Source organism: Dendrobates tinctorius, unplaced genomic scaffold, assembly GCF_039654945.1.
Source record: "Dendrobates tinctorius isolate UK_male_01 unplaced genomic scaffold, ASM3965494v1 ptg000273l, whole genome shotgun sequence".
NCBI classification, from domain to species: domain Eukaryota; kingdom Metazoa; phylum Chordata; class Amphibia; order Anura; family Dendrobatidae; genus Dendrobates; species Dendrobates tinctorius.
Window position 1 is genome coordinate 100,892 of NW_027361940.1, and position 26,099 is coordinate 126,990.

At 46.5% G+C, this 26,099-nt stretch overlaps 1 long non-coding RNA gene across 1 annotated transcript; it reads left to right on the forward strand.

The window, feature by feature from the left end:
- Positions 1 to 588: 588 nt before the first annotated feature.
- LOC141072460 (uncharacterized) lies at positions 589 to 26,099 on the forward strand. Its single transcript, XR_012226688.1, has 3 exons — positions 589 to 764; positions 1,684 to 1,820; positions 25,578 to 26,099. It is a non-coding gene; the product is annotated as an uncharacterized lncRNA (long non-coding RNA).

The following is a 26,099-nucleotide window of genomic DNA, read 5'->3' on the forward strand; positions in this document are numbered from 1 at the left end:
AAACTACTGTGACTGTGAGACAAATTTTTTGTAACAGGGCCTTTTGTATCATAAGGTGTACCTGCCATCCGAGCTACAGCATGGTACTGAATGGTAATCCCTGGATGGATGGGTCTGGTGGTCACTCACGAGGCGCATGTGAAGGGAGCCCACTTTGAAAGTGAAAAGACACTTCAGTGGCTACAGCGAGTCCTCTATTGCCCTGAGTTGTGAGGGATGGTGGAAGACGCGTGTCGGCAGTGTTGGGTCTGTGGGCTCAGTAAAAGTCCTGGCAGCGGGCCTCCACAGTCTATTAAGACTTCCACTCCGTTAGAGCTACTCCTGATTGACTATGTTTTGATAGGGTACTCTACGGCTGGGTACTCCTATTGCCTGGTAATGACAGATCACTTTACCAAGTATGCTGTAGTCAGGGGTGTATCCAGAGGGGGGCAGCCGGGGCAGTTGCCCCGGGCGCAGCCAGCAGGGGGGCGCAGTCGGACCGCCTAATGCAGCGGTCCGTAGTGTCTCCCCCCGGTGGCTGCGTTCTGCCGCCCCCCGTCCTGTGTGTCGGCTGTTCTCTGTGTCAGCTGTCAAGCTGACAGCCGACGCAGAGAAGGAGGCCGTGCCGGCTCCCAGGCAGCAATTGTACTGGCGTCTATACAGATGCCAGTACAATTGAAGCTCTGACCAGAGCGCCGGGTCAGAGCGACGTCAGCAGCGTGATCAGGTCATGTGATCACGCTGCAGACTTCAATCCTCGGTGCCCAGCGCGAACGATGGTGGTAAGTGTGCTCCTCTGTGGAGCTGAAGAACCACCGAAGATGGGAGATGGGGGGTGTTCATGAGTGGGGGGGTTAATGAGTGGAGATGGGGGGCTTAATGTAGGGATGGGGGTTAATGAGTGGGGGGGTTAATGAGTGGGGGGGTTAATGAGTGGAGGGTTAATGAGTGGATATGGGGGTTAATGTGGGGATGGAGGTTAATGTGGGGATGGAGGTTAATGTGGGGATGGAGGTTAATGTGGGGATGGAGGTTAATGAGTGGAGATGGGGGTTAATGTGTGGGGGGTTAATGAGTGGAGATAGGGGTTAATGTGTGGGGTGTACATAATGTGTGGGGGGATTTGGGAGTAGGGACGAGGGTTATTGAGTGGGGATGGGGGATGCTTAATGTGTGGGGGGATTTGGAGTGGGGATGGGGGTTATTTATTGTGTGTGAGGGATTTGGAGTGGGGATGAGGGAATTAATGTGTGGGGGGATTTGGAGTGGGGATGGGGGTGCTTAATGAGTGTGGCAGATGGGGGGATTTGGAGTGGGGGGATTTAATGTGTGTGGGGAGATTTGAGGACACAAAATGAAGAGTATGTATGAGGAAACAGATTGCCGGATGGGTGCAGACAGTAAGGGGTGTGAACGGGTAAATGTATGTGGACACAGTATGAGTAGCGATGGGAAAAATGTATGTGGACACAGTATGGGGAGTGAGGGTGATGGGATGTGTGCAGACACAGTATGGGGAGTCGGGGGTATGTGTGAGCAGACAGTATAGACAGTGAGGGGGTAAATATGTGAGGAGACAGTATGGTGAACAGGTGGGATGTGAGAGGAGACAGTATGAGGAGGGAGGGGAATAGTGTGAGGAGACAGTATATTGCAGATATTTTTATTTCGGAGCATTATAATGACACTTCTATCTTTAAGGGCATCGTGTGGAGATTTGCTGCAGAAGACCGGAGAAGATGGAAGTCTGCAGGATGTGGATGAGAAAACGCATCATGGGGTCTGAACAAGAAGAAGAAAAGAAGGAGAACGACTGCAGAGACGACGTCATCTATAAGGTACCTGGATGTAAATGTTATTTGTGATACTGACTTTTTCTCATGTTTTTATTTGTTAGGAACATTAAAGGGGTTGTCCAGGTTTGTGCTGAGTCTGCAGACATTCTATGTGACTGCAGACTTCTGAATTCTCACAGTGCTCACTGAACACTGTCAGGATTCTCTCGTGCCGGTAATTTACATACATGCGGTCACATGCTGACTAGACATGTGTGGCCTCACTCAATGAAAATGAACAGAGCGAGGCCGGGCACGTCTAGTCGGAATGTGGCCAGAAGTATATAAATCACATACTTGTGCTGACATGACTGTACATCGGCAAGGGAGAATCCTAAAAGTGTGCAGTGCATTAGATGTGAGAATTCAGAAGCTGCAGTGTCAGGATTCAGCTCTACAGGTTCCAGTAGTCATCACACGGACACTTCACTCATATGCGATTTTCATAGTTATGGTCCTGTGACAACGAGCTTCTCTTCCTGCTTCTCTCAGTTTTTTACTGAACATTGAGAGTATTAGGGAGAGCATCTCATGGGTACATGACTAAGTGTGCAAGTCGCATATGTACTTGGGGGGGGGCGCCGAACCAAATTCTTGCCCCAGGTGCCAGAAAGCCTAGATACGCCTCTGGCTGTGGTGGTGCCAATCAGAGACCAGACAGCAGAGTTAGTGGCTGAGGCTGTGTGTCAACATTTCCTCCAAGTGTTCGGGGTTCCGCAGAGAATACACTCGGATCAGGGGACATGCTTCCAGAGTTCGCTGATGAAGGAGCTGTACCAACTGCATGGTATCGAACAGTCGATAACAGCGCCTTATGGGGCATGTAAGCGTGATAATCGAACCTTGTTGCAGATGTTGAGGACATTAGAAGGTAAACAGCAAGTGCGCTGACCTGAGCATCTCCCCAAATTGCTGTGGTCCTACAATAATAGAATGCACAGCACTACTGGCTATTCACCACACATGTTGATGTTCGGGAGGCACGGCAGGGACATTGAGGATTTGAGCATGCCGAATCCCTCCTCCAATCCCCCTCAGACTGCATCTGAATGGGTACAAAAACACCGGCGGCAATTGAGGGTGGTGCATCAGGTGGTGGGTGATCGACTTCGTCAGGTGGCCCATAGGGACACGCGACCCGTTCAAACAGAGCTGTTTTCTCCGGGGGATAGAGTGATGGTGAGAGCCAAAAGACGGTCAGGAAAGCTGATAGACCGGTGGGAGACAACTCCATACCTGATAAAAAGACAGGTGAACCATTGTTCTTGTCACAGTCCTTGGTGCAAACAGTTCATTGGAGAGATCTCTGTATTGCCCTCTGATATACTTGTACATATATATTAAGTCTCCCCTAAGTCTTCTCTTTTCTAGAGTAAATAGACCTAATTTTGATAACCTTTCTGGGTATTGTAATGAACCAACTCCATTTATCATTTTAGTACCCGCTTTTGAACCCTTTCAAGTTCAGTAATGTCTTTCTTGAGCACCAGCGTCCAAAATTGCACACAATCCTCCAAGTGTGGTCTGACGAGTGATTTGTACAGAGGGAGAATTATGTTTTCATCTCGTGTCCCCAGACCTCTTCTAATGGATCCCATGACCCTATTTGCTTTGGCGGCAGCTGCCTGACACTGGGCACTCCAATTTAGCTTCTTATTGACTAAGAGGTAGAGTTGAGTGACTTTTGGTTTTTTAGGGTGGAGTTTCGTTTCATGAAACCCGACTTTTCCGAAAGTCGGGTCGAGCAAGATCGTCCGATTATAGGGAAAAGTCGGGGTCGTCCCGAAACACGAAACCCAATGTAAGTCAATGGGGAATAAAAGTCGGCAGTGAGAGGAGGACAGGAAACACACCTACAGTGCCCATTTGAATGCCAAAAGCATCAATTCTTCTTACTTAAGCTTGTCAACCTTAATTAACTTCATAATACAAGTTACGAACTGAAAAATGGGGGTTATTTGGCTAAAGTTGTGGGGGGGAGGGATGGCTGCAGGTTTTCATGTGCCCTGGGCGAAAGAGCGCCCCTTTAACACATACCACAACTCATCATGCTCCGATACGGCAGAGAAATAGCGGTATAGTACAATGAAAAATACTTCACTTTTTACATCTCATGACGAGGCCCATCTATTTCTCCATACAGAATCATTGGTCCCATATAATGTTTGAAACAGTATATGATGAGCTCCACATAATGCTACAGTATATGTTGGTCCCCATGGATGAAGCTCCACTGTCTTATGGGCCCAAATAATGCTCCAAACATAATGGGCCCCATTTCTACTGCTCTAGTGTATAATGGGCCCTGTAAATGCTGCTCCAGTGTCTGATGTCCACCTTTGGAATGTTCCAGTGTATGGTGGGCCCCATCTATCATTCTCCAGAGTATAGTGCTCCCCAAAAATTGCTGTCCCAACATTGAAAACAATCAAATAAGTCTCCTCGCTAGGGAATCCCTGTACTAGTCTTGACTCCTCGTCGTTCCCATCTTCCATCTCACTGCACAGTATTTCAACTTTGCAAGTGCTGTGATCCTGAGCAAGCAGGGGGGGCCCACTCGTTGGCGACGGCACTGGCACAGGGCCCCTGATAGTACGGTGGTGTGTCTGATGGCGGGTGGGCCGAACCTGCACTTTCATCTGCAGCTTCCTCTTTGTCACCGTGTAAGATGGAACTGTATATGGGAAGGGTAACCTGAGTTTCATCAGGGTCAGATTCAGGTCGTGTAGCGTGCGAGGGGAATGTAGTGGTCTGGGTCAATGTACCAGCAGATTCATCGAGCAGTGGCTGGGCATTAGTGCACTTGTGTCGCCCCCAGGAGTATGGTCGCCACAGTGGCATTACCTTCTTCCTAGGGAGTGTGATGTCATGCTTGGGAGCAACGAACGATCTCTCTAGCAGGTTAACTGATTGGGCGGCGTTATTCCCACGAGTCATGACCCTCCAAACAGCGTTCATGAAGGCAAAGTGTTTGTTTTACGTGGGCAGTATGGTTGCAAAGCTGAACCTTAAAGGAATGTCCAGAAGGGCACCACCAGGAGTGGAGCCTACGGTTAAATTCGACTCCACCTGGGAAACCTCAACCATGCCAGCTACAGAACAGATGCACACATTGCAAGCTTAATTCCGTTAACGAACGAGACTCCGTCATGCCCCGCGGTCCGAGTCCGGCTTACTAGAGGGACACGTGAGGCTCTGGCACATGAGATTGGCCAATAACTGGTGTGTCATGCCCTTACATGTCCGTGGCTGCATGTGTGCTACACTGAAAAGGCCAGCGTTTGTCGCTTACAGGTGCAGATAACCCGCTGAACAACGTTAGTGATGGGGATCACTGATTACAATTATTACCCGCGAACAATGATTTCCCAGTAAGTGCAGGTCAACCGCAGTTCCAGAATTAGGCCTAACCGTCATTCCTGAAAAAATGAAAAACTTACGTGTGCAAACCACAGGTGCTGTAGCTTGCTTAACAGCTCGCCAGCCATTCTCACGCCCAGTATGGATTACACGTGATTGCACAAAGGTGAGAAAGGGTACCGTATCCCCAGATAACATGTATGGATAGCGTACACATTCAAAATATATGTCTATACAGCATGAGGCAGGCTCAGACGGTGTTAGGCCCAGTATGGATTGCACGTGATTGCACAAAGGTTAGAAAGGGTACCGTATCCCCGGATAACATGTATGGATAGCGTACACATTCAAAATATATGTCTATACATCAGGAGGCAGGCTCAGACGGTGTTAGGCCCAGTATGGATTGCACGTGATTGCACAAAGGTTAGAAAGGGTACCGTTTCCCCGGATAACATGTATGGATAGCGTACACATTCAAAAGATATGTCTATACATCAGGAGGCAGGCTCAGACGGTGTTAGGCCCAGTATGGATTGCACGTGATTGCACAAAGGTTAGAAAGGGTACCGTTTCCCCGGATAACATGTATGGATAGCGTACACATTCAAAAGATATGTCTATACATCAGGAGGCAGGCTCAGATGTGTCAGGCCCAGTATGGATTGCACGTGATTGCACAAAGGTGAGAAAGGGTACCGTATCCCCGGATAACATGTATGGATAGCGTACACATTCAAAAGATATGTCTATACATCAGGAGGCAGGCTCAGACGGTGTTAGGCCCAGTATGGTTTGCACGTGATTGCACAAAGGTGAGAAAGGGTACCGTATCCCCAGATAACATGTATGGATAGCGTACACATTCAAAATATATGTCTATACATCAGGAGGCAGGCTCAGACGGTGTTAGGCCCAGTATGGATTGCACGTGATTGCACAAAGGTTAGAAAGGGTACCGTATCCCCGGATAACATGTATGGATAGCGTACACATTCAAAATATATGTCTATACATCAGGAGGCAGGCTCAGACGGTGTTAGGCCCAGTATGGATTGCACGTGATTGCACAAAGGTGAGAAAGGGTACCGTATCCCCAGATAACATGTATGGATAGCGTACACATTCAAAATATATGTCTATACATCAGGAGGCAGGCTCAGACGGTGTCAGGCCCAGTATGGATTGCACGTGATTGCACAAAGGTGAGAAAGGCTACCGTATCCCCGGATAACATGTATGGATAGCGTACACATTCAAAATATATGTCTATACATCAGGAGGCAGGCTCAGACGGTGTCAGGCCCAGTATGGATTGCACGTGATTGCACAAAGGTTAGAAAGGGTACCGTATCCCCAGATAACATGTATGGATAGCGTACACATTCAAAATATATGTCTATACATCAGGAGGCAGGCTCAGACAGTGTTAGGCCCAGTATGGATTGCACGTGATTGCACAAAGGTTAGAAAGGATACCGTTTCCCCGGATAACATGTATGGATAGCGTACACATTCAAAAGATATGTCTATACATCAGGAGGCAGGCTCAGACGGTGTCAGGCCCAGTATGGATTGCACGTGATTGCACAAAGGTGAGAAAGGGTACCGTATCCCCGGATAACATGTATGGATAGCGTACACATTCAAAAGATATGTCCATACATCAGGAGGCAGGCTCAGACGGTGTTAGGCCCAGTATGGATTGCACGTGATTGCACAAAGGTGAGAAAGGGTACTGTATCCCCAGATAACATGTATGGATAGCGTAAACATTCAAAATATATGTCTATACATCAGGAGGCAGGCTCAGACGGTGTTAGGCCCAGTATGGATTGCACGTGATTGCACAAAGGTTAGAAAGGGTACCGTATCCCCGGATAACATGTATGGATAGCGTACACATTCAAAATATATGTCTATACATCAGGAGGCAGGCTCAGACGGTGTTAGGCCCAGTATGGATTGCACGTGATTGCACAAAGGTGAGAAAGGGTACCGTATCCCCAGATAACATGTATGGATAGCGTACACATTCAAAATATATGTCTATACATCAGAAGGCAGGCTCAGATGGTGTCAGGCCCAGTATGGATTGCACGTGATTGCACAAAGGTGAGAAAGGGTACTGTATCCCCGGATAACATGTATGGATAGCGTACACATTCAAAATATATGTCTATACATCAGGAGGCAGTCTCAGACGGTGTCAGGCCCAGTATGGATTGCACGTGATTGCACAAAGGTTAGAAAGGGTACCGTATCCCCAGATAACATGTATGGATAGCGTACACATTCAAAATATATGTCTATACATCAGGAGGCAGGCTCAGACGGTGTTAGGCCCAGTATGGATTGCACGTGATTGCACAAAGGTGAGAAAGGGTACCGTATCCCCAGATAACTTGTATGGATAGCGTACACATTCAAAATATATGTCTATACATCAGGAGGCAGGCTCAGCCGGTGTCAGGCCCAGTATGGATTGCACGTGATTGCACAAAGGTGAGAAAGGGTACCGTATCCCCGGATAACATGTATGGATAGCGTACACATTCAAAATATATGTCTATACATCAGGAGGCAGGCTCAGACGGTGTCAGGCCCAGTATGGATTGCACGTGATTGCACAAAGGTTAGAAAGGGTACCGTATCCCCAGATAACATGTATGGATAGCGTACACATTCAAAATACAGTGGGGCAAAAAAGTACTTAGTCAGTCAGCAATAGTGCAAGTTCCACCACTTAAAAAGATGAGAGGCGTCTGTAATTTACATTATAGGTAGACCTCAACTGTGGGAGACAAACTGAGAAAAAAAAATCCAGAAAATCACATTGTCTGTTTTTTTTCATTTTATTTGCATATTATGGTGGAAAATAAGTATTTGGTCAGAAACAAGCAATCAAGATTTCTGGCTCTCACAGACCTGTAACTTCTTCTTTAAGAGTCTCCTCTTTCCTCCACTCATTACCTGTAGTAATGGCACCTGTTTAAACTTGTTATCAGTATAAAAAGACACCTGTGCACACCCTCAAACAGTCTGACTCCAAACTCCACTATGGTGAAGACCAAAGAGCTGTCAAAGGACACCAGAAACAAAATTGTAGCCCTGCACCAGGCTGGGAAGACTGAATCTGCAATAGCCAACCAGCTTGGAGTGAAGAAATCAACTGTGGGAGCAATAATTAGAAAATGGAAGACATACAAGACCACTGATAATCTCCCTCGATCTGGTGCTCCACGCAAAATCCCACCCCGTGGGGTCAGAATGATCACAAGAACGGTGAGCAAAAATCCCAGAACCACGCAGGGGGACCTAGTGAATGAACTGCAGAGAGCTGGGACCAATGTAACAAGGCATACCATAAGTAACACACTACGCCACCATGGACTCAGATCCTGCAGTGCCAGACGTGTCCCACTGCTTAAGCCTGTACATGTCCGGGCCCGTCTGAAGTTTGCTAGAGAGCATTTGGATGATCCAGAGGAGTTTTGGGAGAATGTCCTATGGTCTGATGAAACCAAACTGGAACTGTTTGGTAGAAACACAACTTGTCGTGTTTGGAGGAAAAAGAATACTGAGTTGCATCCATCAAACACCATACCTACTGTAAAGCATGGTGGTGGAAACATCATGCTTTGGGGCTGTTTCTCTGCAAAGGGGCCAGGACGACTGATCCGGGTACATGAAAGAATGAATGGGGCATGTATCGTGAGATTTTGAGTGCAAACCTCCTTCCATCAGCAAGGGCATTGATGATGAAACGTGGCTGGGTCTTTCAACATGACAATGATCCAAAGCACACCGCCAGGGCAACAAAGGAGTGGCTTCGTAAGAAGCATTTCAAGGTCCTGGAGTGGCCTAGCCAGTCTCCAGATCTCAACCCTATAGAAAACCTTTGGAGGGAGTTGAAAGTCCGTGTTGCCAAGCGAAAAGCCAAAAACATCACTGCTCTAGAGAAGATCTGCATGGAGGAATGGGCCAACATACCAACAACAGTGTGTGGCAACCTTGTGAAGACTTACAGAAAACGTTTGACCTCTGTCATTGCCAACAAAGGATATATCACAAAGTATTGAGATGAAATTTTGTTTCTGACCAAATACTTATTTTCCACCATAATATGCAAATAAAATGAAAAAAAAACAGACAATGTGATTTTCTGGATTTTTTTTTCTCAGTTTGTCTCCCATAGTTGAGGTCTACCTATGATGTAAATTACAGACGCCTCTCATCTTTTTAAGTGGTGGAACTTGCACTATTGCTGACTGACTAAATACTTTTTTGCCCCACTGTATATGTCTATACATCAGGAGGCAGGCTCAGACGGTGTTAGGCCCAGTATGGATTGCACGTGATTGCACAAAGGTGAGAAAGGGTACCGTATCCCCAGATAACTTGTATGGATAGCGTACACATTCAAAATATATGTCTATACATCAGGAGGCAGGCTCAGACGGTGTCAGGCCCAGTATGGATTGCACGTGATTGCACAAAGGTGAGAAAGGGTACCGTATCCCCGGATTACATGTATGGATAGCGTACACATTAAAAATATATGTCTATACATCAGGAGGCAGGCTCAGACGGTGTCAGGCCCAGTATGGATTGCACGTGATTGCACAAAGGTTAGAAAGGGTACCGTATCCCCAGATAACATGTATGGATAGCGTACACATTCAAAATATATGTCTATACATCAGGAGGCAGGCTCAGACGGTGTTAGGCCCAGTATGGATTGCACGTGATTGCACAAAGGTTAGAAAGGGTACCGTATCCCCAGATAACATGTATGGATAGCGTACACATTCAAAATATATGTCTATACATCAGGAGGCAGGCTCAGACGGTGTCAGGCCCAGTATGGATTGCACGTGATTGCACAAAGGTTAGAAAGAGTACCGTATCCCCGGATAACATGTATGGATAGCGTACACATTCAAAATATATGTCTATACATCAGGAGGCAGGCTCAGATGGTGTTAGGCCCAGTATGGATTGCACGTGATTGCACAAAGGTGAGAAAGTGTACCGTATCCCCAGATAACATGTATGGATAGCGTACACATTCAAAATATATGTCTATACTTCAGGAGGCAGGCTCAGACGGTGTTAGGCCCAGTATGGATTGCACGTGATTGCACAAAGGTTAGAAAGGGTACCGTATCCCTGGATAACATGTATGGATAGCGTACACATTCAAAAGATATGTCTATACATCAGGAGGCAGGCTCAGACGGTGTCAGGCACAGTATGGATTTGACGGCCCAGACTACACAGCGGAGGAGCAGGGAGAGGTAAAGATTGCAAATGCTGGGGCCCTGCCCAAGCAAGGGGGGCCCACTCGTGGGCGTCGGTACTGGCACTGGGCCCCTCATAGTACGGCGGTGTGTCTGACGGCGGGTGTGCACCACCACTGTCAGAGACACTTGATTGCACTATGAAGGACCCTGTGCCAGTGCCCGCGCCCAAGAGTCGGCCTACCCACCTGTCCAGGACAACGGCACTCGCATGGTGTCGTGCGCTAGGTGGTGACCCCGGCCATGGGGGGTGGAGGCAGCACAGTTAGGGAGTTTTAGAAAGTGGCATATGTTGATGTTGGACATTCAGCTGATGCAAAAGGTGAAATAGGTCAAGTCCCAGGAAGAGGTGGACCAAAGCAAGCCATTTTTCTGTCACCCTATGTGTCATCAGGGGAAGGTGGGACAAAATCCTTGGAAACCCATGCGTGGTTCATTTTAATGAAGGTTAGATCATCCACATTTTGGGTTGACAGACGGGTCCTTTTTTCTGTCAGGATTGATCCAGCTGCACAGAAGACTCTTTCCGATAGCACACTTGCAGCTGGGCAAGCGAGCTCCTGTAAGGCATATTGTGCCAATTCAGGCCAGGTGTCCAGTTTAGCGGCCCAATAGTCAAAGGGGAATGACCTGTGTGGGAGAACATCGATATGGGAGGAAAAGTAGTTTGTAACCATAGTTGACAACTGCTGTCTCCTGTCACTTTCCATCGATGCAGTATTACCAGTTGTGTGAGCGGTACTTGAAAAATCAGTCCACAACATTGTCATGAAACCCCTGTCTCCAACGCCACTTCTGCTGTGTGCACCACGAACACCTCTGCCAAGCTGCCCCCGGCCCGTACGACTCGTGTGAGAACCATCACCGCTGCTGTGTGCTGGGAATGCCTCAAGCAACCGATTTACCAGAGTTGCTTGTTTATTAGCCAATATTAGGTCAAGGTTCTCCTGTGGCATGATGTTTTGTAATTTGCCTTTATAGCGTGGATCCAGGATGCTGGCCAACCAGTAGTCGTCATCGTTCATCATTTTGGCAATGCGGGGGTCCCTTTTTAGGATCTGCAAGGCATAATCTGACATGTGGGCCAATGTTCCCGGTGTCAATGATGCACTGCGAGTGCTGGTTGGAGGAGCACTTTCTGCCAAATCCACATCCCTCCAGTCACGCACAAACCCTGTACCAGACCTTGCCACGCCAACATTTTCTCTTGCCCCACGAGATGCATCCTCCTCCCCTAAGTAATCATCCCCATCATCCTCCTCCTCCTCCTCTTCTTCCTCCACCTCGTCCAGGAGAGGTCCCTGAGCAGACAATGGCTGAATGTCATCAAGGATTCCCTCCTCCTCTTCCTCCTCATCAACATTGGCTGCAGAAGCCTGCTCCTTAAGGTGCGTCAAAGTTTGCATGAGCAGACGCATAAGTGGGATGCTCATGCTTAGGATGGCGTCGTCTGCGCTTACCAGCCGTGTGCATTCCTCAAAACACTGAAGGACTTTACAGAGGTCTTTCAGCTTCGACCACTGCACACCGGTCAACTCCATGTCTGCTCTCAAAGTGCCTGGCCGTGTATCCTCCCACAAATGCATTATGGCCTGCCTCTGCTCGCACAGCCGCTCCACCATGTGCAGGGTGGAGTTCCACCTTGTTGCAATGTCGATAATGAGGCGGTGGTTGGGAAGGTGGAGCAATTGCTGCAGCTTCTGCATACGAACGGAGTGTACAGGCGACCGGCGGATGTGCGCGCACAGTCTTCGCACCTTCTGGAGCAGGGCTGTTAACTCCGGATAATTTTTGAGGAAGCACTGCACCACCAGGTTCAAGGTGTGAGCCAAGCAAGGTATGTGGCTGAGTTTTGAAAGGGCTATGGCTGCCACAAAATTACGCCCATTATCACTAACTACCTTGCCTGCCTCAAGATGTACACTGCCCAGCCATGACTCAGTTTGTCGCTGAAAGTACTCGGCCAGCACCTCGGCGGTGTGTCTGTCGCCCAAACACATCATCTGCAACACTGCCTGCTGACGCTTTCCACTAGCTGCTCGATAGGGGGACACCTCGTGTGCAACAGTGGCAGCTGCAGATGGAGTGCTCGTACGACTGCGCTCTGTGGACGAGCTTTCGCTTCTGGAGGAGGAGGAGGAGGGTCGAACGCCTACAGCCAACTGTTTCCTATACCGTGGGCTAGGCAGCACTGTCCCACCACCGCTGTCCCCTGTGGACCCTGCATCCACCACATTAACCCAGTGCGCAGTGATGGACACGTAATGGCCCTGGCCATGCCGACTGGACCATGCATCAGTTGTGAGGTGCACCTTTCCGCTCACTGACTGCTTGAGTGCATGGACAATGCGGTCTTTCACATGATGGTGGAGGGCTGGGATGGCTTTGCGAGAGAAGAAGTGGCGACTTGGTAGGTCATAGCGTGGTACTGCATAGGCCATGAGTTCGCGGAAAGCTACGCTTTCCACCAACCGAAAGGGCATCATCTCAAACGAGATTAGTTTGGCAATCTGGGCGTTCAAACCCAGTGTACGCGGATGAGAGACTGAGTACTTTCTTGACCTACTCATAGTGTCTGGGAGGGTGAGCTGGACTTGAGAGCTGCATATGGTGGAAGTAGCGGTGGACAGGGCGGACTGAGAGAGGGTTGATGATGGTGATGGAGTTGGTGTTCTTTCTGATGGCCTAGAATCAGTCTTTCGTTGATATAACAGTGGGATTCCCTGACTGCTGTGGCCTTGCAACGACACCTCAACATTTGCTGCTGTGCTAACCGGTGGGCTTACAGTGGGGGAAACAATGTAGCGTTGCTGACTACCTTCGTTGTGATCAGTTGCACATGTGGCACTTGAGGTTTGGTGTTGTGTCCACGCTTGCAAGTGCATGCTGGTTAAATGTCTAAGCATGCAACTGGTATTCAAATTTTTCAGATTTTTCCCTCGGCTAAAGGTCTTTGCGCACTTCTTACAGATAACCTTGGCCTGATCATGAGGATTTTGTTCAAAAAAGTGCCACACTGCACTCTTCCTACTTTGGCAGATATTTTGCGGCCTAGCACACTGTGATCTTTTGACCCTCTGGACAAGCTGTCCAGCAACTCTTTTGATGTTTGGAACCTGTCTTTGGAGTGCTCCGGGCCTGCCAGATAACAGCTGTTGCGATGTCGATGTCTGCTGTGGATGCTCCTCATCTGAGCTATTGGAAGCAGCACCCTCTTCCCCCAATGGATGCCAATCTGGGTCAACAACTGGGTCATCCATCACCTCCTCTTCTATGTCATGTGCACCTTCCTCTGTGTCACCGTGTATGGTGGTATAGTGTGCGGGAAGGGGCACCTGAGTCTCATCAGGGTCAGAATCTGGCTCTGTACACTGCGAGGACAATGTAGTGCTCTGAGTGAATGTACCAGCAGAATCATCCATCAGCGGCTGTGCATCAGTGCACTCCATGTCAGATTCATCTTGGCCTGGGTAATTCACCATTTGACTTGATAATCCAGGCATGGTATGTGAAAACAGCTCCATGGAGTAATCAGTAGTATGGCCTGCGTCATCCTTCAATCTTGGTTGGGGTGAAGGACACAAGGAAAGGTGTGGTTCATGAACATGGGCCTCCAATGACGACTCAGTGCTTTTACTTTTTACAACTGAAGAAGAGGAGGCGATAGAGCTGGAGGCTGAGTCAGCAATGTAAGACAAAACTTTTTCCTTATGCTCTGGCTTTAAAAGCGGTTTGCCAACTCCTAGAAAACTAAGCGTTCGAGGCCTTATGTAGCCAGACGATGACGCAGGCTCAACACCTCCTGCATTCGGTCCTATTTTGCTCTTGCCACTACCATCAGATCCACCACCAACACCATCATTACCAGCTGCCAACCCCCGCCCAATTCCATGGCCTCTTCCACCAGCCTTCCTCATTTTTGGTAGAAATGTAGACAAAATCCAACAAACTATATAGTAATGTAAAACAAGGTACAAGGTGTCTATAGGACAGGGGAGATTTTGAATTTCTGCAGACACTTGTGGACACTGGACACTTATGGATTGTGTGAGGCCCACTGAATATCTGAGCGCTCTGTCACAGGCTCGATGGCACAGCTGTGACCAAAGTGACGAGAGGATAAGGGAGATTTTGAATTTCTGCACACACTTGTGGACACTGGACACTTTTGGATTGTGTGAGGCCCACTGATATCTGAGCGCTATGTCACAGGCTCGATGGCACAGCTGTGACCAAAGTGACTAGAGGATAAGTGAGATTTTGAATTTCAGCAGACACTTGTGGACACTGGACACTTTTGGATTGTGTGAGGCCCAATGAATATCTGAGCGCTATGTGACAGGCTCGATGGCACAGCTGTGACCAAAGTGACGAGAGGATAAGGGAGATTTTGAATTTCTGCAGACACTTGTGGACACTGGACACTTTTGGATTGTGTGAGGCCCACTGATATCTGAGCGCTATGTGACAGGCTCGATGGCACAGCTGTGACCAAAGTGACTAGAGGATAAGGGAGATTTTGAATTTCAGCAGACACTTGTGGACACTGGACACTTTTGGATTGTGTGAGGCCCACTGATATCTGAGCGCTATGTCACAGGCTCGATGGCACAGCTGTGACAAAAGTGACTAGAGGATAAGGGAGATTTTGAATTTCAGCAGACACTTGTGGACACTGGACACTTTTGGATTGTGTGAGGCCCAATGAATATCTGAGCGCTATGTGACAGGCTCGATGGCACAGCTGTGACAAAAGTGACGAGAGGATAAGGGAGATGAATTTCTGCAGACACTTGTGGACACTGGACACTTTTGGATTGTGTGAGGCCCACTGATATCTGAGCGCTATGTCACAGGCTCGATGACACAGCTGTGACAAAAGTGACTAGAGGATAAGGGAGATTTTGAATTTCAGCAGACACTTGTGGACACTGGACACTTTTGGATTGTGTGAGGCCCAATGAATATCTGAGCGCTATGTGACAGGCTCGATGGCACAGCTGTAACAAAAGTGACGAGAGGATAAGGGAGATTTTGAATTTCTGCAGACACTTGTGGACACTGGACACTTTTGGATTGTGTGAGGCCCACTGAATATCTGAGCGCTATGTGACAGGCTCGATGGCACAGCTGTGACAAAAGTGACGAGAGGATAAGGGAGATTTTGAATTTCTGCAGACACTTGTGGACACTGGACACTTTTGGATTGTGTGAGGCCCATTGATATCTGTGCGCTATGTCATAGGCTCGATGGCACAGCTGTGACAAAAGTGACTAGAGGATAAGGGAGATTTTGAATTTCAGCAGACACTTGTGGACACTGGACACTTTTGGATTGTGTGAGGCCCACTGATATCTGAGCGCTATGTCACAGGCTCGATGGCACAGCTGTGACAAAAGTGACTAGAGGATAAGGGAGATTTTGAATTTCAGCAGACACTTGTGGACACTGGACACTTTTGGATTGTGTGAGGCCCAATGAATATCTGAGCGCTATGTGACAGGCTCGATGGCACAGCTGTGACCAAAGTGACTAGAGGATAAGTGAGATTTTGAATTTCAGCAGACACTTGTGGACACTGGACACTTTTGGATTGTGTGAGGCCCAATGAATATCTGAGCGCTATGTCACAGGCTCGATGGCACAGCTGTGACCAAAGTGACTAGAGGATAAGTGAGATTTTGAATTTCAGCAGACACTTATGGACACTGGACACTTTTGGATTGTGTGAGGCCCACTGAATATCTGAGCGCTCTGTCACAGGCTCGATGGCACAGCTGTGACCAAAGTGACTAGAGGATAAGGGAGATTTTGAATTTCTGCACACACTTGTGGACACTGGACACTTATGGATTGTGTGAGGCCCACTGAATATCTGAGCGCTCTGTCACAGGCTCGATGGCACAGCTGTGACCAAAGTGACTAGAGGATAAGGGAGATTTTGAATTTCTGCACACACTTGTGGACACTGGACACTTATGGATTGTGTGAGGCCCACTGAATATCTGAGCGCTCTGTCACAGGCTCGATGGCACAGCTGTGACCAAAGTGACTAGAGGATAAGGGAGATTTTGAATTTCTGCACACAATTGTGGACACTGGACACTTATGGATTGTGTGAGGCCCACTGATATCTGAGCGCTATGTGACAGGCTCGATGGCACAGCTGTGACCAATGTGACTAGAGGATAAGGGAGATTTTGAATTTCTGCACACACTTGTGGACACTGGACACTTTTGGATTGTGTGAGGCCCACTGAATATCTGAGCGCTCTGTCAAAGGCTCGATGGCACAGCTGTGACCAAAGTGACTAGAGGATAAGGGAGATTTTGAATTTCTGCACACACTTGTGGACACTGGACACTTATGGATTGTGTGAGGCCCACTGAATATCACAGCGCTATGTCACAGGCAGAAATTGGCTAGTGTATCACAAACTACAAGGTGTATGTAGAATTGGGCAGAATAGGAATCTCCCTAGAGTGCAGGTCTGTAAGAACGGAACATGTCCTTGTTTTATTCTCACAGAGTGACACACTGATAGCTTCACTGTGGCTGTGATAACAGCCGTTACACGGTACTGTGTGAGGAGCGTACACCGCTGTATGGTGTGAAAAAATGCACGCTCAGTACCTCAGCAGGACAAAAAAAAAAATTGGGATTGCTTTTAAAAAAGCAGTTTGCGGAGCAGTGGGTAAACAGCAATGCAGGAATGTCAGGAAGCCTTAAAAGGCAGCCCAACAACCAACACCACTGATACACCACTATATAGCCTCCCCTTGCACTGCACACACAGTGACTGGTGTGTTGTACAGGCAAAATCGCTAGCAGCAGAAGCAGTTTTTGGTGTCTTCTTCCCTGCCTAACGCTCTCCCTACAGAATCAGCAGCAGCTCTCCCTATTCTGAGATCAGCATGAGTAAGATGGCGGTCGGCGTGCACGCCCTTTTATACACCCTGTGACGCCCCCCAAAGCAAGCCAATCACTTGCATGCCCTTGTGAAAGATGGTGGTGACCCATGCCTATGTCATCACGTTGCCCACAGTGTCCGTGGATCCTGATTGGCTGAAAAAGAGCGCAAAACAAACTTTTGAAACGTGACTTTGGTGCGTAAGTCGCCGACCTCGTGGCCGACCTCATCCTAGGGTCGGGTTTCGTTTCATGAAACCCGACTTTGCCAAAAGTCGGCGACTTTTGAAATTTTTCGACCCGTTTCGCTCAACTCTACTAAGAGGCCTAAGTCTTTTTCCATGTCTGATTTCCCCAGCAGTTTCCCATTTAGTAAGTAATTGTAGCATCTGTTTCTCCTTCCCATGTGCATAACCTTACACTTATCTGTGTTAAACCTCATTTGCCATTTTTCAGCCCAATTCTCCAATTTACTCAAATCTCTCTGTAGTTGTAAACTGTCCTCCTTTGTGCTAACGACCTTACATAGTTTTGTATCATCTGCAAATACTGATATTTTCCTGTGTAAGCCATCCACTAGATCATTAATAAATATATGAAATAGTAGGGGGCCCAATACAGAACCCTGTGGTCCCCCACTAGTAACCCTGGCCCAATCTGAGTATGCACCATTAATAACCACTCTTTGTTTTCTATCACTAAGCCAGCTACCTACCCATCTACACACATTTTCCCCTAGCCCAAGCTTTCTCCTCTTACTTACCAATCTTTTATGTGGGACAGTGTCACATGCTTTAGAGAAGTGGAGATAAATGACATCCAATGATTCTCCTGGGTCCATTTGAGAGCTTACATCCTCATAGAAGCTGATCAGGTTAGTCTGACAGGAGCGATCCTTCATAAATCCATGTGGATATGGAGTTAAACATTTATTAACATTGAGATATTCCATAATGGTATCCCTTAGAAACCCTTCAAAAATTTTACCCACCACAGATGTTAAGCTTACCGGCCTATAGTTTCCAGGTTCCCTTTTACGCCCCTTTTTGAATATTGGTGCCACATTTTCTTGCCGCCAATCAAAAGGAACAGACCCTGTTTCTATAGAGTCTTTAAATATAAGGAATAGAGGCCTGTCTATCACATTACTTAACTCCCTTAATACCCGAGGGTGAATGCCATCAGGGCCTGGTGATTTGTCCCTTTTCATCTTACTAAGGCGGTTCTGCACTTCTTCCTGGGTTAGGCAGGTAATACTTAATGGGGAGTTTACATTATCACTCTGCATTTCCTCTGGCAAATCCTTTTCCTGTGTGAACACTGTTGAGAAAAAAGTATTTACAACATTTGCTTTTCCCACATCGCTCTCTATGATTTCACCCTCATTGTTCTTTAAAGGGCCGACACCATCCATTTTAATCCTTTTACTGTTTATATAATTATAGAATAGTTTGGGGTTTGTTTTACTTTCCTTAGCAATGAGTCTCTCAGTTTCCACTTTTTGTAAATGTCTTTGTTTTTTACACATTTTATTTTTTTCTCTATAACTTTTTAATGCTTCTTCATTGCCTTCTTGTTTTAGGTTCCTAAATGCCTTGTTCTTGTTCTTTATTGCCCTTTTTACACCCTTATTTGGCCACATTGGTGTTCTCCTGTTCCTAGCCCTTTTATTTCTGTACGGTATGGCTAGCTCGCAGTGGGGGTGTAAAACGGATTTAAATATTTCCCATTTATTTTCTGTGCTCCTATTTTTGAGGACATTGCCCCAATCAGTTCGGGGAAGGTCCTCTCTAAGCTGATCAAGCTTTGCTTTCCTGAAATCCAGCGTTTTCGTGACCCCCTTCCAGGGCACCTTACTGAAGGACAAGTGGAATTGTATTACATTGTGGTCACTGTTCCCTCGGTGCCATCGCCTCGGACTTCTGTTATTTTATCTGGCCTGTGGCTTAACATTAAGTCCAGGAGGGCCGTCCCTCTAGTTGGGCCCTGCACAAGTGGGGACAGATAATTATCCTTGGTCACTGACAGAAATTGGTTTCCTTTCTGAGATCCGCAGGTTTCGGTCTCCCGGTCTATGTCGGGGTAGTTGAAGTCCCCCATAATAATCACCTCCTTGGGATTTGCTGCTTTGTCTCTTTGTCTCAATAATACATTCTCAGTGGTTTCTGTTATATTTGGAGGCTTATAACCCCTATGAGGATTTTATTACTTTTCCCTCCTTGTATCTCCACCCATAGAGACTCCACCTCTTCATTTCCCTCTTGTATATCTTCTTTATATATAGACAGACTCCACCCCCTTTCCTTTTTTACGATCCCTCCTAAACTAATCATATCCTTGGAGGTTGGCCGCCCAGTCATAGCTGTCGTCTAACCATGTCTCAGTTATTCCTACTAGGTCGTATTTCTCCTCATACATTACCAACTCCAGATCTTCAGTCTTATTGGTCAGGCTCCTTGCGTTGGTCAGCATGCAGGAAAGAAGTTTTGCTTCCGTTTTCTTAGCTTCCTTCTGAGTACCCTGTCTTGGGTCCTCTGTACCACATCTAGTATCCTTGATTAGTTTGTCCTTCTGCTGCATGTTCTTGTCTGCTGTTTTTCCTCCCATCCCCTCTTCTTCTAGTTTAAAGTCCTCCTGATGAGTGTGGCAAGTCTTCTGGCGAATGTGTGTTTCCCAGGTTTTGTGAGGTGTATCCCATCTCTTGCGAGAAGTCCATCGTAGAGGTAATTCACGGTCCAAGAATCCAAATCCTTGCTGCCTGCACCACCGTCGTAGCCAGTTGTTCACCACTAGTATCCTATTCCATCTTCTGATGCCATGGCCATCGACTGGGAGGATTGATGACACCATCACCTATATGATGATTATATGTTCATACGTGCATATGTGTCGTTTGGGGCTTAGATATGGCCTGACATGTTAGGGTGTAGCTATCTGTTATTATGATCATGTTTTTATGTATGATTAAGAACATTCTGTGGCCTGATAATGGCCAGTTATGTTAGGGTTAACTCAGGTTCCCACCCACTATCCCAGTAGTAGGTTCTATGCATAAGCGCTTGTGTCTGTCCATCCGCGCCCCTGCCCTGCACGAGCGCGCTATCTTTTCGCCGCTACGTCAGCCTGCTCTCGGCATCATATGACGGTGGTTGGGCCCGCCCTGGCTCCGCCTCCCGTCTGACGCCGACGCTGGCTGGCGTCTCGGTCGTCTTGACAGTGTGGCCCGTCACATCCGGGTTGGGAGCGTCATTTCTGGTTGCACAGCTGATTCAGTCGCTGCTATGGGATATAAAAGATCCGGGCACACCATTAGTCACAGGCCCCCTGAGGAAGGAGACCGAAACGTGCGTCGGGGCGGGCGTGCAGCCCCAGGTGGCTGTGGTACAGCATTGTGGACCCCTTAGAGGTAATATTACTGGAGACATTCTGCACTCTGCTATGTTATTTGGTTATACTTTACCTAAGGATGCACAGGCATTATTGCGTGGAGGTGTTTTTCTCTGCATATTTAGATTAACTACCAGCACAATTTTATGTGCTAGTTTAGTGTCACACTTAAGATTGTTGGCAACAGTCTACTTTTATGGCCGCAACAAGTACACTTCTGTGGTAGATATGTTGATTTGTAAACTAATCCTCCTGCATTTTTAGTACTTTCTGCCGGCTGCCTATGCATGTTATTGAGTGATCATGGCGGTGAGCATATTGCCCTCCCCCTTCTCTCCCCATATCTTGGCATTATGTTTTTAATGTGTTTTTCTAATAAAATTATACCTTTTTGACATTTAAAAAACTTGTTGCCTTGTAATCATCTTTTGTTGAGATTTATCTATGTGGTATTTGATGATAGGCGGTAGTAATCCAAATGCACATGATTAATGTTATTCGATTGGTAAAGTACCATGTGAATTAGTCTGGTTTGTTGGTGTATTTACAATGGTGTATATACAATGATGGTCCAGCCATCTTGAGGGAGTGAGGGATGGAAGGAGATAGTGAGTGGGCTACACACGCACACTTACACAGAGAATGACTGTGATTAAGTGAACGTGATAGGCCGCTCAGAACAAATGTGTTTTGAGGGAGCGCCTGAAACTATGCAAATTGTGGATAGTCCTAATTTCTTGGGGTAGAGCATTCCAGAGGATTGGCGCAGCGCGGGAGAAGTCTTGGAGTCAGAAGTGGAAGGTACGGATTAGTGCGGAGGTTAGTCGAAACAATGTGCACGAGGAGTGTGGATTATTTCCGTGCTACCACAATGATACAGTTCTCAGAATTATTTAAGTAGTAATGGTGGTTTATTCAACGCGTTTCAAGGTCTAAATGACCCCTTCTTCAGTAAGTGCCACACAAAACATAAAAAACGGTACGCTTACAGTACATTCCTTAAGTACATGCCGAATTCAGAAGAAGGCGCCATCCATTCATATGCCACGTGGCGTCAGAGTTCAAAGCTAGCAGACAATGAATGTATATTTGTCATCACAGAATAAAGTTTCAATTTCTCACTAATAAATTCATGTGTTTTACAGGAAATCAAACAGGAAAATAATAAATGATAACAAAATTTTTTTTTTATTGCTGCGTTAAAAAAAGGTTCTCAAAGAAAAGAGGGTGAGAATCTGAGGAGAAGCTGCAAAGATCAGCACTCAAGCCCCATATGTGGCCGCGTTGTAATCGAACCACCGGAGGAATCAATGAAACTTGCAGAAGGATATGCAGTGGATGAAACACCACCAGAAAAAGAACAATAAACCATCTTAGAAAAGTATGGATATAAAATATAAATTATTTCCAAAAATTGCTTCCAGTTATTCTTAAAAATAATTGAGAAATAGAAGTCTGTAAAAAATTATTTCCCAAATAAAAGGAGGTTTGGATGTTTCTTCAAAAACTGTTAAAACATAGATATATAAGAAATTGTCATTTACAGAAGTCCGATTTTTATTTATTATTTAGCAAATAAAATATCATGCTGGGAATTGAGACTATCCGTGGTATAAAGTCATTCCTAACGACGGCAAGGAGGGATAAGCCAGAAGACCGTCAGCTACTGTCAGCAGCTGCAGAACTGCAAGCCAGCCGGGTGCAGGACCCCAAAAGGGACATGTCCGCAGCAAAGCAACACCCACTCGGGACAAAGAGACCGATTCCTAAACTAAGAACACACCCACTAAAAACTTTTTTTCTATATAAGCGGTGACGCACATGGATAATACAAAGAGAATTAGTAAATCGATAATAATCCATATGTTCTCACAACGGAGACAATCAAGAAGCCCAGCAAGCGAGAGCGGCGCTTATTAATTTGTTCATTGCAAAAATGGTTGATAGGACGTAGATATATATAGGAACCTCCTATGTAAAGAGGAAAGAAATATCTGGATATCGAGTAGTGGCCCAGAATTCATGATGTTAATCAAATAGATTATAAATTAGAGACTAGAAAAGATTAGTACTAAATAGGAAAACTCCGGTGGCGCGATTACAACGCGGCCACATATGGGGCTTGAGTGCTGATCTTTGCGGCTTCTCCTCAGATTCTCATCCTCTTTTGTTTGAGAACCTTTTTTTAACGCATCGATAAAAAATGTTTTTTTAGCTATTATTTATTATTTTCCTGTTTGATTTCCTGCAAATGACATGAAATTATTAGTGAGAAATTGAAACTTTATTTATTTTGTGTTGACAAAGATACATTCATTGTCTGCTAGCTTTGACCTCTGACATCACGTGTCACATGAATGTTTGGCGCCATTTTTTGAATCCTGCATGTACTTAAGGAATGTAAGTGTACCGCTTTTATGTTTTGTGTGGCATTTCCTGCAGAAGGCGTCATTTAGACCTTGAAACGCGTTGAATAAACCACCATTACTACTTTAATAATTCTGGAACTGTATCGTTGCGTCAGTGCGGAAGTAATCCACACTCCTCGTGCACATTGTTTCATATGGTCGGTCCCATGAATCTGCAGCAGCCGACATTTTGAGCCTTTATCTTGCATCACCAAGTGAGCAGTTTCTTGGAGATTATCTTGTCAAATCTGTGGGATAAGACCCCATTCGCGCTTCTTTCCGTATCCACTCAAAACTGAGGTTAGTCGAAAGTTGTTTGCAGAGCGCAGCGGTCGGCTGGACAGAAATGAGGGAGGAGATGTAGGGGGGTGCTGCACTGTGGAGAGGACAGGTAGGGTGATAGAATGAGGGAGGGTATGTAAGGGGGCCACACTGTGGAGAGCTTTGTGGGTGAGAAAAAGTACTTTGAATTGGATCCTATAATGAATGGGCAGCCAGTGTAAGGACTGGCGAAGAGCGGACACGTATGTAGTACAGTGCTAACCACTGAGCCATCATGCTGCCCTATATATGGTACAGTGCTGACCACTGAGCCATCTGTGTGCACGCAGTAGTGGTGGGAGACTTTAGTGGACACTCCTGAAGCTGCAGTTACTGCGGCTGATTGCACCGGATTTCCCCTCCAATAGATGCTCATTAAAGGGAATCTGTCACCACTTTCTTGGCATATCATGTAAAAATATCATTCAATTTAGTGTCAGCTCTGCATTATACAAGTACTTTTTATACCCCTTGACTCCCCATCAATGATACATAAATACCATTTTTATTCCTCTCGCGGTGTATGTAAATATGCTCGGTCCGATGGGCGGGGCTTATTGTCCGTCTCCACCCCCCTCCTCGTCTTGCTGTACGTATTCATTTCTGTGAATATCACAGATGGCATACAGTTACCGCGCGTGCGCATTCAAATGGCCTCTTGCGCGTGCACAGTATGCTCTGACCAACTGTGGGCAAAGCATAAAATCATTATTGCGCATGCGCCGACATACGCCATGGCTTTCTATGGCCCGGAAGTATACACGTACTTGTATAATTCAGAGCTGACACTAAATTGAATGATATTGTTACATGATATGCCAAGAAAGTGGTGAGATTCCCTTTAAGGGATTTAATAACACACTCCAATTACTGAGCCTCTTCATGATCCTGGACGGCCATTCTGCCTTGTAATATCGGCTGCTGGCTCAGTGAGAAGTGGATATTGCTTGACTGCTTCCTTGGATGTGGTAACCATGTGTCAGGCTGCCTCTCTGGAATAGATCCCTGACTCTGTTACCCGGGGTAATCATGGCACGGGGGGGCGGTCGGAAGGAAGCGTGGCTCCCCGTGCGGGCAGATCCAGAAGTCGCAGCAAGGGGAGGGTGAGGCGAACGACCTCCGGAGGACACCTCATCTGCTCTGCCTCATGACCCACCAAAATAAAGCCAATGCATAGGCTCATTCAGGAGAGGGGCGAGGGCCTACGTCGTGCCTCTGTCAAGCCCAGACTTGCTTTCACCGCGGGGGTCCTATTTTAGAGGATTCTATGTTAATTTAAGTAATTTCCCTATCCATATTTGTTTGCTGTTCTCTTGTCCTGCTCTTACCCCATTTTGCTTTCTTTTGCAGCCTTTACTTTGCCTATTTTACAGCGCCGAAGCTTGGGTCCCCATTGGTTTCTTTGGTCTTCAGGGTCAATTTTGGAGTCACGTTTGGATACCTAACCAAACTTTTTACTCCTGTTCAGCCAAATCCAACAAACCTGAACATCCACGGGTCTGCTCATCCTTAGCAATGAGGAGACAGAGGGGTCTGAAGTAGAGGGAGAAGTCCAGAGAGGATAAAAGAGTTTTCTAAGACAATGTTTGTAGCCGTTATGAAGCACATTCTACATAAACTGTTGTAGGTTTATAATGAGGAATCTGCTCAGAAATCCTCTGCACCGGCACAAGCCTGCATATAATACAGTGTTATCAGTGTCCGCAGACTCACTAAGAGTCCATGTAGACTTGGTAATGAGCTCTACCTCAACTCCCAAAATATGTCCAATAGCGAGGGAATCCCCAACACAAACCTAAGATTCCAACGTAAGTCCTCAATATCATGGTAGGTAAACTAATGGGAAATGACAACTGTAAAAACTATGGAGCTTGTATCACTGACTACCCCCCATGGTCCTAAATGGAGATGTTTAATAAGGTCCACCGTCATGTCACTAGATCTCCTTCATACACTGTAGTCCATCGTAAGACAACTCAACCACAACATGTCTGTACTTGTGAATTACAAATAGGTTCTACACATTTTCTAACTCTTTATTTTATTGTGTCTCCTTTTTTCCATTTCAAGGCAATATTTTTCTCCAATAAAGTCTTCTCAGTCCATCCTGAATTTCCTTGGTCTTTGCTCCATAAACCAATGGGTTTATCATGGGCAGAAGGAGAAAGCTGAGGGCCTCAGTCAATGTTTTCCAATAAAGGGGAGAATTAGGATAGAAAAGAAAAAGATAAAGAGGGAATGATGACGAGATGTAAAACAATGACAGCAATATGGCATGGGAGCTGCACGTGTTCAGGGACTTGGTTCGAGCTTGAGGAGACTTCAACATGTAAACTACCCTCAAGATCTGCACATAAGAGAAGATCATGAGGCTGTTATCTACTCCAGGGAAGATACAGATAAGAATGATCACATAGATGATGACGGGCAGGAGGTCTCCACAGGTCAGCTTTACAACTTCAACAAATTCACAATGCGAGTTGCTTATGATGTTCATTCTGCAGAAGGTCAGACCGGCTGTCACTGCTGGCAAAGGAATCATGAAAACTGAGCTCCGCAAGACAATGAATATCACACATATTGTAATAAATG